The sequence below is a fragment of the Pristiophorus japonicus genome, chromosome 12 (genome assembly GCF_044704955.1).
Source record: "Pristiophorus japonicus isolate sPriJap1 chromosome 12, sPriJap1.hap1, whole genome shotgun sequence".
In the NCBI taxonomy this organism is placed as follows: Eukaryota; Metazoa; Chordata; class Chondrichthyes; family Pristiophoridae; genus Pristiophorus; species Pristiophorus japonicus.
Window position 1 is genome coordinate 113584421 of NC_091988.1, and position 19556 is coordinate 113603976.

Consider the following 19556-nt stretch of genomic DNA (forward strand, 5'->3'; position numbering starts at 1 on the left):
AGTGTAATATAAACAGAGACAGGGACGAGTGTAATATAAACAGGGACAGGGTCTGGTGTAATATAAGCAGGGACTGTGTCCAGTGTAATATAAACAAAGACAGGGTCCAGTGCAATAGAAACAGAGACAGCGTCTAGTGTAATATAAACAGAGACAGGGTCTAGTGTAATATAAACAGAGACAGGGTACAGAGTAATATAAACAGCGACAGGGTCCAGTGTATTATAAACAGAGACAGGGTCTGGTGTAATATAAACAGAGACAGGGTATGGTGTAATATAAACAGGAACTGGGTCTCGTGTAATATAAACAGAGACAGGGTCTAGTGTAATATAAACAGAGACATGGTCCAGTGTAATATAAACAGAGACAGCGTCTAGTGTAATATAAACAGAGACAGGGTCCAGTGTAATATAAACAGAGACAGGGTCTAGTGTAATATAAACAGAGACAGAGTCCAGTGTAATATAAAAAGAGACTGGGTCTAGTGTAATCTAAACAGAGACAGGATCTAGTGTAATATAAACAGAGACAGGGTCTAGTGTAATCTAAACAGAGACAAGGTCGAGTGTAATATAAACAGAGACAGGGACCACGTCTTGGATAATATAAACAGAGAAGAGTGTAGTGTAATATAAACAGAGACAGGGACGAGTGTAATATAAACAGGGACAGGGTCTGGTGTAATATAAGCAGGGACTGTGTCCAGTGTAATATAAACAAAGACAGGGTCCAGTGTAATATAAACAAAGACAGGGTCCAGTGCAATATAAACAGAGACAGGGTTTTGTGTAATATAAACAGGGATAGGGTCTAGTGTAATATAAACAGAGACAGGGTATGGTGTAATATAAACAGGAACTGGGTCTCGTGTAATATAAACAGAGACAGGGTCTAGTATAATATAAACAGAGACATGGTCCAGTGTAATATAAACAGAGACAGCGTCTAGTGTAATATAAACAGAGACAGGGTCCAGTGTAATATAAACAGAGACAGGGTCTAGTGTAATATAAACAGAGACAGAGTCCAGTGTAATATAAAAAGAAACTGGGTCTAGTGTAATCTAAACAGAGACAGGGTCGACTGTTATATAAACAGTGACAGGGTCTAGTGTAATATAAACAGAGACAGGGTCTAGTGTAATATAAACAGAGAGAGGGTTAAGTGCAATATAAACAGGAACAGGGTCTGGTGTACTATAAACAGAGACAGGGACCGGGTCTTGTGTAATAGAAACAGGGACAGGGTCGAGTATAATATAAACAGGGACAGGGTCTAGTGTAATATAAACAGGGACTGGGTCCAGTTTAATATAAACAGAGACAGGGTCTGGTGCAACATAAACAGAGACTGGGTCCAGTGTAATATAAACAGAGACAGGGTCCAGTGTAATATAAACAGAAACAGGGTCTGGTGTAATATAAACAGAGACAGGGTCCAGTGTAATATAAACAGAGACCGGGTCGAGTGTGATATAAACAGAGACAGGGTCGAGTGTAATATAAACAGAGACAGGGTTTAGTGTAATATAAACAGGGACAGGGTTTTGTGTAATATAAACAGGGACAGGGTCGAGTGTAATATAAACAGAGACAGGGTCTCGTGTAATATAAACAGAGACTGGATCCAGTGTAATATAAACAGAGACAGGGACGGGTGTAATATAAGCAGGGACTGGGTCTGGTGTAATATAAGCAGGGACTGTGTACAGTGTAATATAAACAAAGACAGGGTCCAGTGCAATATAAACAGAGACAGCGTCTAGTGTAATATAAACAGAGACAGGGTCTAGTGTAATATAAACAGAGACAGGGTACAGAGTAATATAAACAGCGACAGGGTCCAGTGTATTATAAACAGAGACAGGGTCTGGTGTAATATAAACAGAGACAGGGTATGGTGTAATATAAACAGGAACTGGGTCTCGTGTAATATAAACAGGGACAGGGTCTAGTGTAATATAAACAGAGACAGGGTCAAGTGTAATATAAACAGAGACAGGGTCTAGGGTAATATAAACAGAGACAGAGTCCAGTGTAATATAAACAGAGACAGGGTCTAGTGTAATATAAACAGAGACAGGGTACAGAGTAATATAAACAGCGACAGGGTCCAGTGTATTATAAACAGAGACAGGGTCTGGTGCAACATGAACATGGACTGGGTCCAGTGGAATATAAACAGAGACAGGGTCCAGTGTAATATAAACAGGAAGAGGGTCTGGTGTAATATAAAGAGAAACAGGGTCTAACGTAATATAAACAGAGACAGGGACGAGTGTAATATAAACAGGGACAGGGTCCAGTGCAATATAAACAGGGACAGGGTCTAGAGTAATATAAACAAAGACAGGGTCCAGTGCAATAGAAACAGAGACAGCGTCTGGTGTAATATAAACAGAGACAGGGTCTGGTGTAATATAAACAGAGACAGGGTGCGGAGTAATATAAACAGCGACAGGGTCCAGTGTATTATAAACAGAGACAGGGTCTGGTGTAATATAAACAGAGACAGGGTATGGTGTAATATAAACAGGAACTGGGTGTCGTGTAATATAAACAGGGACAAGGTCTAGTGTAATATAAACAGAGACAGGGTCAAGTGTAATATAAACAGAGACAGCGTCTAGTGTAATATAAACAGAGACAGGGTCCAGTGTAATATAAACAGAGACAGGGTCTAGTGTAATATAAACAGAGACAGAGTCCAGTGTAATATAAACAGAGACAGGGTCTAGTGTAATATAAACAGAGACAGGGTACAGAGTAATATAAACAGAGACAGGGACCGGGTCTTGTGTAATAGAAACAGGGACAGGGTCGAGTATAATATAAACAGGGACAGGGTCTAGTGTAATATAAACAGGGACTGGGTCCAGTTTAATATAAACAGAGACAGGGTCTGGTGCAACATAAACAGAGACTGGGTCCAGTGTAATATAAACAGAGACAGGGTCCAGTGTAATATAAACAGAAACAGGGTCTGGTGTAATGTAAACAGAGACAGGGTCTCGTGTAATAGAAACAGAGACAGGGTCCAGTGTAATATAAACAGAAACAGGGTCTGGTGTAATATAAACAGAGACAGGGTCCAGTGTAATGTAAACAGAGACCGGGTCGAGTGTGATATAAACAGAGACAGGGTCTCGTGTAATATAAACAGAGACAGGGTCGAGTGTAATATAAACAGAGACAGGGTCGAGTGTAATATAAACAGAGACAGGGTTTAGTGTAATATAAACAGGGACAGGGTTTTGTGTAATATAAACAGGGACAGGGTCCAGTGTAATATAAACAGAGACAGGGTCGAGTGTAATATAAACAGAGACAGGGTCTCGTGTAATATAAACAGAGACTGGATCCAGTGTAATATAAACAGAGACAGGGACGGGTGTAATATAAGCAGGGACTGGGTCTGGTGTAATATAAGCAGGGACTGTGTCCAGTGTAATATCAACAAAGACAGGGTCCAGTGCAATAGAAACAGAGACAGCGTCTAGTGTAATATAAACAGAGACAGGGTCTAGTGTAATATAAACAGAGACAGGGTACAGAGTAATATAAACAGCGACAGGGTCCAGTGTATTATAAACAGAGACAGGGTCTGGTGTAATATAAACAGAGACAGGGTATGGTGTAATATAAACAGGAACTGGGTCTCGTGTAATATAAACAGGGACAGGGTCTAGTGTAATATAAACAGAGACAGGGTCAAGTGTAATATAAACAGAGTCAGGGTCTAGGGTAATATAAACAGAGACAGAGTCCATTGTAATATAAACAGAGACAGGGTCTAGTGTAATATAAACAGAGACAGGGTACAGAGTAATATAAACAGCGACAGGGTCCAGTGTATTATAAACAGAGACAGGGTCTGGTGCAACATGAACATGGACTGGGTCCAGTGTAATATAAACAGAGACAGGGTCCAGTGTAATATAAACAGGAAGAGGGTCTGGTGTAATATAAAGAGAAACAGGGTCTAACGTAATATAAACAGAGACAGGGACGAGTGTAATATAAACAGGGACAGGGTCCAGTGTAATATAAACAGAGACAGGGTCTAGTGTAATATAAACAGAGACAGGGTACAGAGTAATATAAACAGCGACAGGGTCCAGTGTATTATAAACAGAGACAGGGTCTGGTGTAATATAAACAGAGACAGGGTATGGTGTAATATAAACAGGAACTGGGTGTCGTGTAATATAAACAGGGACAAGGTCTAGTGTAATATAAACAGAGACAGGGTCAAGTGTAATATAAACAGAGACAGCGTCTAGTGTAATATAAACAGAGACAGGGTCCAGTGTAATATAAACAGAGACAGGGTCTAGTGTAATATAAACAGAGACAGAGTCCAGTGTAATATAAACAGAGACAGGGTCTAGTGTAATATAAACAGAGACAGGGTACAGAGTAATATAAACAGTGACAGGGTCCGGTGTATTATAAACAGAGACAGGGTCTGGTGTAATATAAACAGAGACAGGGTATTGTGTAATATAAACAGGAACTGGGTCTCGTGTAATATAAACAGGGACAGGGTCTAGTGTAATATAAACAGAGACAGGGTCAAGTGTAATATAAACAGAGACAGGGTCCAGTGTAATATAAACAGAAACAGGGTCTGGTGTAATATAAACAGAGACAGGGTCTAGTGTAATATAAACAGAGACCGGGTCTAGTGTCATATAAACAGAGACAGGGTCTCGTGTAATAGAAACAGAGACAGGGTTTAGTGTAATATAAACAGAGACTGGGTCGAGTGTAATATGAACAGAGAAAGGGTCACGTGTAATATAAACAGAGACAGGGTCCAGTGTAATATAAACAGAGACCGGGTCTAGTGTCATATAAACAGAGACAGGGTCTCGTGTAATAGAAACAGAGACAGGGTTTAGTGTAATATAAACAGAGACAGGGTCTCGTGTAATATAAACAGAGAAAGGGTCGCGTGTAATATAAACAGAGACAGGGTCTATTGTAAAATAAACAGAGACAGGGTCCAGTGTAATATAAACAGGGACAGGGCCGAGTGTAATATAAACAGAGACAGGGTCCAGTGTAATATAAACAGGAACAGGGTCTGGTGTAATATAAACAGAGACAGGGACCGGGTCTTGTGTAATATAAACAGAGACAGGGTATAGTGTAATATAAACAGAGACAGGATCTAGTGTAATATAAACAGAGACAGGGTCCAGTGTAATATAAACAGAGACAGGGTTTAGTGTAATATAAACAGAGACAGGGTTTTGTGTAATATAAACAGGGACAGGGTCCAGTGTAATATAAACAGAGACTGGATCCAGTGTAATATAAACAGAGACAGGGACGAGTGTAATATAAACAGGGACAGGGTCTGGTGTAATATAAGCAGGGACTGTGTCCAGTGTAATATAAACAAAGACAGGGTCCAGTGCAATAGAAACAGAGACAGCGTCTAGTGTAATATAAACAGAGACAGGGTCTGGTGTAATATAAACAGAGACAGGGTACAGAGTAATATAAACAGCGACAGGGTCCAGTGTATTATAAACAGAGACAGGGTCTGGTGTAATATAAACAGAGACAGGGTATGGTGTAATATAAACAGGAACTGGGTCTCGTGTAATATAAACAGAGACAGGGTCTAGTGTAATATAAACAGAGACATGGTCCAGTGTAATATAAACAGAGACAGCGTCTAGTGTAATATAAACAGAGACAGGGTCCAGTGTAATATAAACAGAGACAGGGTCTAGTGTAATATAAACAGAGACAGAGTCCAGTGTAATATAAAAAGAGACTGGGTCTAGTGTAATCTAAACAGAGACAGGGTCTAGTGTAATATAAACAGAGACAGGGTCTAGTGTAATATAAACAGAGACAAGGTTGAGTGTAATATAAACAGAGACAGGGACCACGTCTTGGATAATATAAACAGAGAAGAGTGTAGTGTAATATAAACAGAGACAGGGATGAGTGTAATATAAACAGGGACAGGGTCTGGTGTAATATAAGCAGGGACTGTGTCCAGTGTAATATAAACAAAGACAGGGGCCAGTGCAATATAAACAGAGACGGGGTTTTGTGTAATATAAACAGGGACAGGGTCTAGTGTAATATAAACAGAGACAGGGTATGGTGTAATATAAACAGGAACTGGGTCTCGTGTAATATAAACAGAGACAGGGTCTCGTGTAATATAAACAGAGACATGGTCCAGTGTAATATAAACAGGGACAGGGTCTGGTGTAATATAAACAGGGACAGGGTCTGGTGTAATATAAACAGGGACAGGGTCCAGTGCAATATCAACAGAGACAAGGTCGAGTGTAATATAAACAGAGACAGGCTCCAGTGTAATATAAACAGAGACAGCGTCTAGTGTAATATAAACAGAGACAGGGTCCAGTGTAATATAAACAGAGACAGGGTCTAGTGTAATATAAACAGAGACAGAGTCCAGTGTAATATAAAAAGAGACTGGGTCTAGTGTAATCTAAACAGAGACAGGGTCTAGTGTAATATAAACAGAGACAGGGTCTAGTGTAATATAAACAGAGACAAGGTTGAGTGTAATATAAACAGAGACAGGGACCACGTCTTGGATAATATAAACAGAGAAGAGTGTAGTGTAATATAAACAGAGACAGGGACGAGTGTAATATAAACAGGGACAGGGTCTGGTGTAATATAAGCAGGGACTGTGTCCAGTGTAATATAAACAAAGACAGGGGCCAGTGCAATATAAACAGAGACGGGGTTTTGTGTAATATAAACAGGGACAGGGTCTAGTGTGATATAAACAGAGACAGGGTATGGTGTAATATAAACAGGAACTGGGTCTCGTGTAATATAAACAGAGACAGGGTCTCGTGTAATATAAACAGAGACATGGTCCAGTGTAATATAAACAGAGACAGCGTCTAGTGTAATATAAACAGAGACAGGGTCCAGTGTAATATAAACAGAGACAGCGTCTAGTGTAATATAAACAGAGACAGAGTCCAGTGTAATATAAAAAGAGACTGGATCTAGTGTAATCTAAACAGAGACAGGGTCTAGTGTAATATAAACAGAGACAGGGTCAAGTGTAATATAAACAGAGACAGGGTCGACTGTAATATAAACAGTGACAGGGTCTAGTGTAATATAAACAGAGACAGGGTCTAGTGTAATATAAGCAGAGAGAGGGTTAAGTGCAATATAAACAGGAACAGGGTCTGGTGTAGTATAAACAGAGACAGGGACCGGGTCTTGTGTAATATAAACAGGGACAGGTCTGGTGTAATATAAACAGGGACAGGGTCTGGTGTAATATAAACAGGGACAGGGTCTGGTGTAATATAAACAGGGACAGGGTCCAGTGCAATATCAACAGAGACAAGGTCGAGTGTAATATAAACAGAGACAGGCTCCAGTGGAATATAAACAGGTTCAGGGTCTCGTGTAATTTAAACTGAGGCAGGGTCCAGTGTAATATAAACAGGGTCTGGTGTAATATAAACAGAGATAGGGTCCGCTGCAATATCAACAGAGACAAGGTCTAGTGTAATATAAACAGGGACAGGGTCTAGTGTAATATATACAGAGACAGTGTCGAGTGTAATATAAACAGAAACAGAGACCAGGTCTTGTGTAATATAAACAGAGACAGATTCTAGTATTAAATAAACAGCGACAGGGTCTCGTGTAATATAAACAGAGACAGGGACCGAATATAAACAGAGACAAGGCCTACTGTAATATAAACAGAGACAGGGTCTCGTTTAATATAAACAAAGAAAGGTTCCCGTGTAATATGAACAGAGACAGTGTCCAGGGTAATATGAACAGAGACAGGGCCTAGTGTAATATAAACAGATAAAGGGTCTCGTGTAATATAAAAAGAGACAGTGCACACTGTAATATAAACAGAGACAGTGTCGAGCGTAATATAAACAGAGAATGGTTCTCGTATAATATAAACAGAGAAAGGTTCTAGTGTAATATAAACAGAGACAGGGTACAGTGCAACATAAACAGAGACAGGTCTGGTGTAATATAAACAGAGACAGGGACCAGGTCTTGTGCAATATAAACAGAGACAGGGTCCAGTGTAATGTGAACAGAGACAAGGTCGAGTGTAATATAAACAGGGACAGGGTCTACTGTAATATAAACAGAGACATGGCCAAGTGTAATATAAACAGAGACAGGGTCTCGTGTAATATAAACAGAGAAAGGGTCCAGTGTAATATAAACAGAGACAGGGTCCGCTGCAATATAAACATAGACAGGGTCCAGGACTTGTGTAATATAAACAGAGGCAGGGTCTAGTGTAATATAAACAGTGACAGGGTCTCGTGTAATATAAACAGAGTCAGGGACCGGGTCTTGTGTCATATAAACAGAGACAGGGTCTAGTGTAATATAAACAGGGACAGGGTCTTGTGCAATATAAACAGAGAAAGGGTCCAGTGTAATATAAACAGAGATAGGGTCCAGTGCAACATAAACAGAGACAGGGTCTGGTGTAATATAAACAGAGACAGGGACCGGGTCTTGTGTAATATAAACAGAGACAGGGTCTAGTGTAATATAAACAGGGACAGGGTCTCGTGTAATATAAACAGAGAAAGGGTCCAGTGTAATATAAACATAAACAGGGTCCAGTGTAATATGAACAGAGACAAGGTCGAGTGTAATATAAACAGGGACAGGGTCTAGTGTAATATAAACAGAGACATGGCCTAGTGTAATATAAACAGAGACAGGGTCTCGTGTAATATAAACAGAGAAAGGGTCCAGTGTAATATAAACAGAGACAGGGTCCAGTGTAATATGAACAGAGAAAAGGCCTAATGTAATATAAACAGAGACAGGGTCTCGTGTAATATAAACAGAGAAAGGGTCCAGTGTAATATAAACAGAGACAGGGTCCAGTGTAATATAAACAGAGACAGGGTCGAGTGTAATTTCAACAGAGAAAGGTTCTAGTCTAATATAAACAGAGAAAGTTTCTAGTGTAATATAAACAGAGACAGGGGCCAGGTCTTGTGTAATATAAACAGAGACAGGGTCTGGTGTAATATAAACAGAGACAGCGTCTGGTGTAATATAAAGAGAGACAGGGTCGAGTGTAATATAAACAGAGACAGGGTCTTGTGTAATATAAACAGGGACAGGGTCTAGTGTAATATAAACAGAGACAGGGTCGAGTGTAATATCAACAGTGACAAGGTCTAGTGTAATATAAACAGAGACAGGGTCTAGTGTAATATAAATAGAGACAGGGTCCAGTGTAATATAAACAGAGACAGGGACGAGTGTAATATAAACAGAGACAGGGTCGAGTGTAATATAAACAGTGACAACGTCTAGTGTAATATAAACTGAGACAGGGTCTAGTGTAATATAAACAGAGAGAGGGTTAAGTGTCATATAAACAGGAACAGGGTCTAGTGTAATATAAACAGAGACAGGGACCGGGTCTTTTGTAATATAAACAGAGACAGGGTCGAGTGTAATATAAACAGAGACAGGGTCTAGTGTGATATAAACAGGAACAGGGTCTGGTGTAATATAAACAGAGATAGGTTCTTGGGTAATATAAACAGAGAGAGGGTCTGGTGCAACATAAACAGGGACTGGGTCCAGTGTAATATAAACAGAGACAGGGACGAGTGTAATATAAACAGGGATAGGGTCTGGTGTAATATAAGCAGGGACTGTGTCCAGTGTAATATAAACAAAGACAGGGTCCAGTGCAATATAAACAGAGACAGGGTCCAGTGTAATATGAACAGAGAAAAGGCCTAATGTAATATAAACAGAGACAGGGTCTCGTGTAATATAAACAGAGAAAGGGTCCAGTGTAATATAAACAGAGACAGAGTCTAGTGTAATATAAACAGAGACAGGGTCCAGTGTAATATAAACAGAGACAGGGTCTAGTGTAATATAAAGAGAGACAGGGTTTTGTGTAATATAAACAGGGACAGGGTCTAGTGTAATATAAACAGAGACAGGGTCTGGTGTAATATAAACAGGAACTGGGTCTAGTGTAATATAAACAGAGACAGGGTCGAGTGTATTATAAACAGGGACAGGATCTAGTGTAACATAAACAGAGACAGGGACCGGGTCTTGTGTCATATAAACAGAGACAGGGTCGAGTGTAATATAAACAGAGACAGGAACTGGGTCTTGTGTAATCAAATAGAGACAGGGTCAAGTTTAATATAAACAGGAACAGGGTCTAGTGTAATATAAACAGAGACAAGGCTGAGTGTAATATAAACAGAGACAGGGTCTAGTGTAATATAAACAGGGACAGGGTCTAGTGCAATATAAACAGAGAAAGGGTCCAGTGTAATATAAACAGAGACAAGGTCTAGTGTAATATAAACAGGGACAGGGTCTCGTGTAATATAAACAGAGAAAGGGTCCAGTGTAATATAAACAGAGACAGGGTCTCGTGTAATATAAACAGAGAAAGGGTCCAGTGTCATATAAACAGAGACAGGGTCCAGTGTAATATGAACAGAGAAAAGGCCTAATGTAATATAAACAGAGACAGGGTCTCGTGTAATATAAACAGAGAAAGGGTCCAGTGTAATATAAACAGAGACAGGGTCCAGTGTAATATAAACAGAGACAGGGTCGAGTGTAATTTCAACAGAGAAAGGTTCTAGTCTAATATAAACAGAGAAAGTTTCTAGTGTAAAAGAAACAGAGACAGGGGCCAGATCTTGTGTAATATAAACAGAGACAGGGTCTGGTGTAATATAAACAGAGACAGCGTCTGGTGTAATATAAAGAGAGACAGGGTCGAGTGTAATATAAACAGAGACAGGGTCTTGTGTAATATAAACAGGGACAGGGTCTAGTGTAATATAAACAGAGACAGGGTCGAGTGTAATATCAACAGTGACAAGGTCTAGTGTAATATAAACAGAGACAGGGTCTAGTGTAATATAAATAGAGACAGGGTCCAGTGTAATATAAACAGAGACAGGGACGAGTGTAATATAAACAGAGACAGGGTCGAGTGTAATATAAACAGTGACAACGTCTAGTGTAATATAAACAGAGACAGGGTCTAGTGTAATATAAACAGAGAGAGGGTTAAGTGTCATATAAACAGGAACAGGGTCTAGTGTAATATAAACAGAGACAGGGACCGGGTCTTTTGTAATATAAACAGAGACAGGGTCTAGTGTAATATAAACAGAGACAGGGTCTAGTGTGATATAAACAGGAACAGGGTCTGGTGTAATATAAACAGAGATAGGTTCTTGGGTAATATAAACAGAGAGAGGGTCTGGTGCAACATAAACAGGGACTGGGTCCAGTATAATATAAACAGAGACAGGGACGAGTGTAATATAAACAGGGATAGGGTCTGGTGTAATATAAGCAGGGACTGTGTCCAGTGTAATATAAACAGAGACAGGGTCTAGTGTAATATAAAGAGAGACAGGGTTTTGTGTAATATAAACAGGGACAGGGTCTAGTGTAATATAAACAGAGACAGGGTCTGGTGTAATATAAACAGGAACTGGGTCTAGTGTAATATAAACAGAGACAGGGTCGAGCGTATTATAAACAGGGACAGGATCTAGTGTAACATAAACAGAGACAGGGACCGGGTCTTGTGTCATATAAACAGAGACAGGGTCGAGTGTAATATAAACAGAGACAGGAACTGGGTCTTGTGTAATCAAATAGAGACAGGGTCAAGTTTAATATAAACAGGAACAGGGTCTAGTGTAATATAAACAGAGACAAGGCTGAGTGTAATATAAACAGAGACAGGGTCTTGTGTAATATAAACAGAGAAAGGGTCCAGTGAAATATAAACAGCGACAGGGTCGAGTGTAATTTCAACAGAGAAAGGTTCTAGTCTAATATAAACAGAGAAAGTTTCTAGTGTAATATAAACAGAGACAGGGGCCAGGTCTTGTGTAATATAAACAGAGACAGGGTCTGGTGTAATATAAACAGAGACAGCGTCTGGTGTAATATAAACAGAGACAGGGTCGAGTGTAATATAAACAGAGACAGGATCTTGTGTAATATAAACAGGGACAGGGTCTAGTGTAATATAAACAGAGACAGGGTCGAGTGTAATATCAACAGTGACAAGGTCTAGTGTAATATAAACAGAGACAGGGTCTAGTGTAATATAAATAGAGACAGGGTCCAGTGTAAAAAAACAGAGACAGGGACGAGTGTAATATAAACAGAGACAGGGTCGAGTGTAATATAAACAGTGACAACGTCTAGTGTAATATAAACAGAGACAGGGTCTAGTGTAATATAAACAGAGAGAGGGTTAAGTGTCATATAAACAGGAACAGGGTCTAGTGTAATATAAACAGAGACAGGGACCGGGTCTTTTGTAATATAAACAGAGACAGGGTCTAGTGTGATATAAACAGGAACAGGGTCTGGTGTAATATAAACAGAGATAGGTTCTTGGGTAATATAAACAGAGAGAGGGTCTGGTGCAACATAAACAGGGACTGGGTCCAGTGTAATATAAACAGAGACAGGGACGAGTGTAATATAAACAGGGATAGGGTCTGGTGTAATATAAGCAGGGACTGTGTCCAGTGTAATATAAACAAAGACAGGGTCCAGTGCAATATAAACAGAGACAGCGTCTAGTGTAATATAAACAGAGACAGAGTCTAGTGTAATATAAACAGAGACAGGGTCCAGTGTAATATAAACAGAGACAGGGTCTAGTGTAATATAAAGAGAGACAGGGTTTTGTGTAATATAAACAGGGACAGGGTCTAGTGTAATATAAACAGAGACAGGGTCTGGTGTAATATAAACAGGAACTGGGTCTAGTGTAATATAAACAGAGACAGGGTCGAGTGTATTATAAACAGGGACAGGATCTAGTGTAACATAAACAGAGACAGGGACCGGGTCTTGTGTCATATAAACAGAGACAGGGTTGAGTGTAATATAAACAGAGACAGGAACTGGGTCTTGTGTAATCAAATAGAGACAGGGTCAAGTTTAATATAAACAGGAACAGGGTCTAGTGTAATATAAACAGAGACAAGGCTGAGTGTAATATAAACAGAGACAGGGTCTTGTGTAATATAAACAGAGAAAGGGTCCAGTGAAATATAAACAGCGACAGGATCCAGTGTAATATAAATAGAGACAGGGTCTAGTGTAATATAAACTGAGACAGGGTCAAGTGTAATATAAACAGAGATAGGGTCTGGTGTAACATAAACAGAGACAGGGTCTGGTGTAATATAAACAGAGACAAGGTCTAGTGTAATATAAACAGAGACAGGGTCCAGTGGAATATAAACAGGGTCTGGTGTAATATAAACAGAGATAGGGTCTGGTGTAACATAAACAGAGACAGGGTCTGGTGTAATATAAACAGGGTCAGGGTATGGTGTAATGCAAACAGAGACTGGGTCTAGTGTAATATAAACAGAGACAGGGTCCAGTGTAATATAAACAGGGACAGGGTCTCGTGTAATATAAAGAGAGGCAGGGTCCAGTGTAATATAAACAGGGTCTGGTGTAATATAAACAGCAACAGAATCGAGTGTAATATAAACAGTGACAGGATCTAGTGTAATATAAACAGAGACAGTGTCTAGTGTAATATAAACTGGGACAGGATCTAGTGTAATATAAACAGAGACAGCGTCTTGTGCAATATAAACAGCAACAGAATCGAGTGTAATATAAACAGTGACAGGATCTAGTGTAATATAAACAGAGACAGTGTCTAGTGTAATATAAACTGGGACAGGATCTAGTGTAATATAAACAGAGACAGGGTCCGCTGTAATATAAACATAGACAGGGTCCAGTGTAATATAAACAGAGACAGGGTCCAGTGTAATATAAACAGGGACAGGGTCTAGTGTAATATATATGGAGACAGTGTCTAGTGTAATATAAACAGAAACAGGGACCAGGTCTTGTGTAATATAAACAGAGACAGATTCTAGTGTAATATCAACAGTGACAAGGTCTAGTGTAATATAAACAGAGACAGGGTCTAGTGTAATATAAATAGAGACAGGGTCCAGTGTAATATAAACAGAGACAGGGACGAGTGTAATATAAACAGAGACAGGGTCGAGTGTAATATAAACAGTGACAACGTCTAGTGTAATATAATCAGAGACAGGGTCTAGTGTAATATAAACAGAGAGAGGGTTAAGTGTCATATAAACAGGAACAGGGTCTAGTGTAATATAAACAGAGACAGGGACCGGGTCTTTTGTAATATAAACAGAGACAGGGTCTAGTGTAATATAAACAGAGACAGGGTCTAGTGTGATATAAACAGGAACAGGGTCTGGTGTAATATAAACAGAGATAGGTTCTTGGGTAATATAAACAGAGAGAGGGTCTGGTGCAACATAAACAGGGACTGGGTCCAGTATAATATAAACAGAGACAGGGACGAGTGTAATATAAACAGGGATAGGGTCTGGTGTAATATAAGCAGGGACTGTGTCCAGTGTAATATAAACAGAGACAGGGTCTAGTGTAATATAAAGAGAGACAGGGTTTTGTGTAATATAAACAGGGACAGGGTCTAGTGTAATATAAACAGAGACAGGGTCTGGTGTAATATAAACAGGAACTGGGTCTAGTGTAATATAAACAGAGACAGGGTCGAGTGTATTATAAACAGGGACAGGATCTAGTGTAACATAAACAGAGACAGGGACCGGGTCTTGTGTCATATAAACAGAGACAGGGTCGAGTGTAATATAAACAGAGACAGGAACTGGGTCTTGTGTAATCAAATAGAGACAGGGTCTAGTTTAATATAAACAGGAACAGGGTCTAGTGTAATATAAACAGAGACAAGGCTGAGTGTAATATAAACAGAGACAGGGTCTTGTGTAATATAAACAGAGAAAGGGTCCAGTGAAATATAAACAGCGACAGGGTCGAGTGTAATTTCAACAGAGAAAGGTTCTAGTCTAATATAAACAGAGAAAGTTTCTAGTGTAATATAAACAGAGACAGGGGCCAGGTCTTGTGTAATATAAACAGAGACAGGGTCTGGTGTAATATAAACAGAGACAGCGTCTGGTGTAATATAAACAGAGACAGGGTCGAGTGTAATATAAACAGAGACAGGATCTTGTGTAATATAAACAGGGACAGGGTCTAGTGTAATTTAAACAGAGACAGGGTCGAGTGTAATATCAACAGTGACAAGGTCTAGTGTAATATAAACAGAGACAGGGTCTAGTGTAATATAAATAGAGACAGGGTCCAGTGTAATATAAACAGAGACAGGGACGAGTGTAATATAAACAGAGACAGGGTCGAGTGTAATATAAACAGTGACAACGTCTAGTGTAATATAAACAGAGACAGGGTCTAGTGTAATATAAACAGAGACAGGGTCGAGTGTAATATCAACAGTGACAAGGTCTAGTGTAATATAAACAGAGACAGGGTCTAGTGTAATATAAATAGAGACAGGGTCCAGTGTAATATAAACAGAGACAGGGACGAGTGTAATATAAACAGAGACAGGGTCGAGTGTAATATAAACAGTGACAACGTCTAGTGTCATATAAACAGGGACAGGGTCTAGTGTAATATAAACAGAGACAGGGACCGGGTCTTTTGTAATATAAACAGAGACAGGGTCGAGTGTAATATAAACAGAGACAGGGTCTAGTGTGATATAAACAGGAACAGGGTCTGGTGTAATATAAACAGAGATAGGTTCTTGAGTAATATAAACAGAGAGAGGGTCTGGTGCAACATAAACAGGGACTGGGTCCAGTGTAATATAAACAGAGACAGGGACGAGTGTAATATAAACAGGGATAGGGTCTGGTGTAATATAAGCAGGGACTGTGTCCAGTGTAATATAAACAAAGACAGGGTCCAGTGCAATATAAACAGAGACAGCGTCTAGTGTAATATAAACAGAGACAGAGTCTAGTGTAATATAAACAGAGACAGGGTCCAGTGTAATATAAACAGAGACAGGGTCTAGTGTAATATAAAGAGAGACAGGGTTTTGTGTAATATAAACAGGGACAGGGTCTAGTGTAATATAAACAGAGACAGGGTCTGGTGTAATATAAACAGGAACTGGGTCTAGTGTAATATAAACAGAGACAGGGTCGAGTGTATTATAAACAGGGACAGGATCTAGTGTAACATAAACAGAGACAGGGACCGGGTCTTGTGTCATATAAACAGAGACAGGGTCGAGTGTAATATAAACAGAGACAGGAACTGGGTCTTGTGTAATCAAATAGAGACAGGGTCAAGTTTAATATAAACAGGAACAGGGTCTAGTGTAATATAAACAGAGACAAGGCTGAGTGTAATATAAACAGAGACAGGGTCTTGTGTAATATAAACAGAGAAAGGGTCCAGTGAAATATAAACAGCGACAGGATCCAGTGTAATATAAATAGAGACAGGGTCTAGTGTAATATAAACTGAGACAGGGTCCAGTGTAATATAAACAGAGACAGGGTCCGGTGCAACATAAACAGAGACAGGGTCCAGTGTAACATAAACAGAGACAGGGTCTAGTGTAATATAAACAGAGACAGGATCTAGTGTAATATAAACAGAGACAAGGTCGAGTGTAATAGAAACAGGGACAGGGTCTAGTGTAATATAAACAGGGACAGGGTCTAGTGTAATATAAACAAAGAAAGGGTCAAGTGTAATATAAACAGAGATAGGGTCTGGTGTAACATAAACAGAGACAGGGTCTGGTGTAATATAAACAGAGACAAGGTCTAGTGTAATATAAACAGAGACAGGGTCCAGTGGAATATAAACAGGGTCTGGTGTAATATAAACAGAGATAGGGTCTGGTGTAACATAAACAGAGACAGGGTCTGGTGTAATATAAACAGGGTCAGGTTATGGTGTAATGCAAACAGAGACTGGGTCTAGTGTAATATAAACAGAGACAGGGTCCAGTGTAATATAAACAGGGACAGGGTCTCGTGTAATATAAAGAGAGGCAGGGTCCAGTGTAATATAAACAGGGTCTGGTGTAATATAAACAGCAACAGAATCGAGTGTAATATAAACAGTGACAGGATCTAGTGTAATATAAACAGAGACAGTGTCTAGTGTAATATAAACTGGGACAGGATCTAGTGTAATATAAACAGAGACAGCGTCTTGTGCAATATAAACAGCAACAGAATCGAGTGTAATATAAACAGTGACAGGATCTAGTGTAATATAAACAGAGACAGTGTCTAGTGTAATATAAACTGGGACAGGATCTAGTGTAATATAAACAGAGACAGGGTCCGCTGTAATATAAACATAGACAGGGTCCAGTGTAATATAAACAGAGACAGGGTCCAGTGTAATATAAACAGGGACAGGGTCTAGTGTAATATATATGGAGACAGTGTCTAGTGTAATATAAACAGAAACAGGGACCAGGTCTTGTGTAATATAAACAGAGACAGATTCTAGTGTAATATAAACAGTGACAGGGTCTAGTGTAATATAAACAGAGACAGCGACCGGGTCTAATGTAATATAAACAGAGACAAGGCCTACTGTAATATAAACAGAGACAGGGTCTCATTTAATATAAACAAAGAAAGGTTCCCGTGTAATATAAACAGAGACAGGGTCCAGGGTAATATGAATAGAGAAATGGTCCAGTGTAATATAAACAGAGAAAGAGTCTAGTGTAATATAAACAGAGAAAGGGTCTAGTGTAATAAAAACAGAGACAGGGTCTCGTATAATATAAACAGAGAAAGGTTCTAGTGTAATATAAACAGAGACAGGGTCTGGTGTAATATAAACAGGGACAGGCTCTCGTGTAACATAAACAGTGACAGGATCTAGTGTATTATAAACAGAGACAGGGTCTAGTGTAATATAAACAGAGACAGGATCCAGTGTAATATAAACTGGGACAGGATCGAGTATAATATAAACAGAGACAGGGTCCGCTGTAATATAAACATAGACAGGGTCCAGGTCTTGTGTAATATAAACAGAGGCAGGGTCTAGTGTAATAAAAACAGTGACAGGGTCTAGAGTAATATAAACAGAGAAAGGGACCGGGTCTTGTGTCATATAAACAGAGACAGGGTCTAGTGTAATATAAACAGGGACAGGGTCTTGTGCAATATAAACAGAGAAAGGGTCCAGTGTAATATAAACAGAGACAGGGTCCAGTGTAATATGAACAGAGACAAGGTCTCGTGTAATATAAACAGGGACACGGTCTCGTGTAATCTAAACAGAGAAAGGGTCCTGTGTAATATAAACAGAAACAGGGTCCGGTGCAACATAAACAGAGACAGGGTCTGGTGTAATATAAACAGAGACAGGGACCGGGTCTTGTGTAATATAAACAGAGACAGGGTCTAGTGTAATATAAACAGAGATAGGGTCTAGTGTAATATAAATTGGGACAGGATCGAGTGTAATATAAACAGAGACAGGGTCCGCTGTAATATAAACAAAGACATGGTCCAGGTCTTGTGTCATATAAACAGAGACAGGGTCTAGTGTAATATAAACAGGGACAGGGTCTAGTGCAATATAAACAGAGAAAGGGTCCAGTGTAATATAAACAGAGACAGGATCCAGTGTAATATGAACAGAGAAAAGGCCTAATGTAATATAAACAGAGACAGGGTCTCATGTAATATAAACAGAGAGAGGGTCCAGTGTAATATAAACGGAGACAGGGTCGAGTGTAATTTCAACAGAGTAAGTTTCTAGTATAATATAAACAGAGAAAGTTTCTCGTGTAATATAAACAGAGAGAGGGACCAGGTCTTGTGTAATATAAACAGAGACAGGGTCTGGTGTAATATAAACAGAGACAGGGTCTGGTATAATATAAACAGAGACAGGGTCGAATGTAATATAAACTGGGACAGGATCTAGTATAATATAAACAGAGACAGGGTCCGGTGTCATATAAACATAGACAGGGTCCAGTGCAATATAAACAGAGACAGGGTCCAGTGTAATATCAACAGGGACAGCTTTTAGTGTAATATAAACAGAGACAGTGTCTCGTGCAATATAAACAGAGACAGGGTCCAGTGTAAAATAAACAGAGACAAGGCCTAATGTAATATAAACAGAGACAGGGTCTCGTGTAATATAAACAGAGAAAGGGTCCAGTGTAATATAAACAGAGACAGGGTGCAGTGTAATATAAAAAGAGACAGTGCACACTGTAATATAAACAGAGACAGGGTCGAGTGTAATATAAACAGAGAATGGTTCGAGTATAATATTAACAGAGAAAGGTTCTCGTGTAATATAAACAGAGACAGGGTCCAGTGTAATATAAACAGGGTCTGGTGTAATATAAACAGGGACAGCGTCCGGTGTAATATAAACAGGGACAGGGTCTGGTGTAATATAAACAGGGACAGGGTCTGGTGTAATATAAAGAGGGACAGGGTCTGGTGTAATATAAACAGGGACAGGGTCTGGTGTAATATAAAGAGGGACAGGGTCTGGTGTAATATAAACAGGGACAGGGTCCAGTGCAATATCAACAGAGACAAGGTCGAGTGTAATATAAAC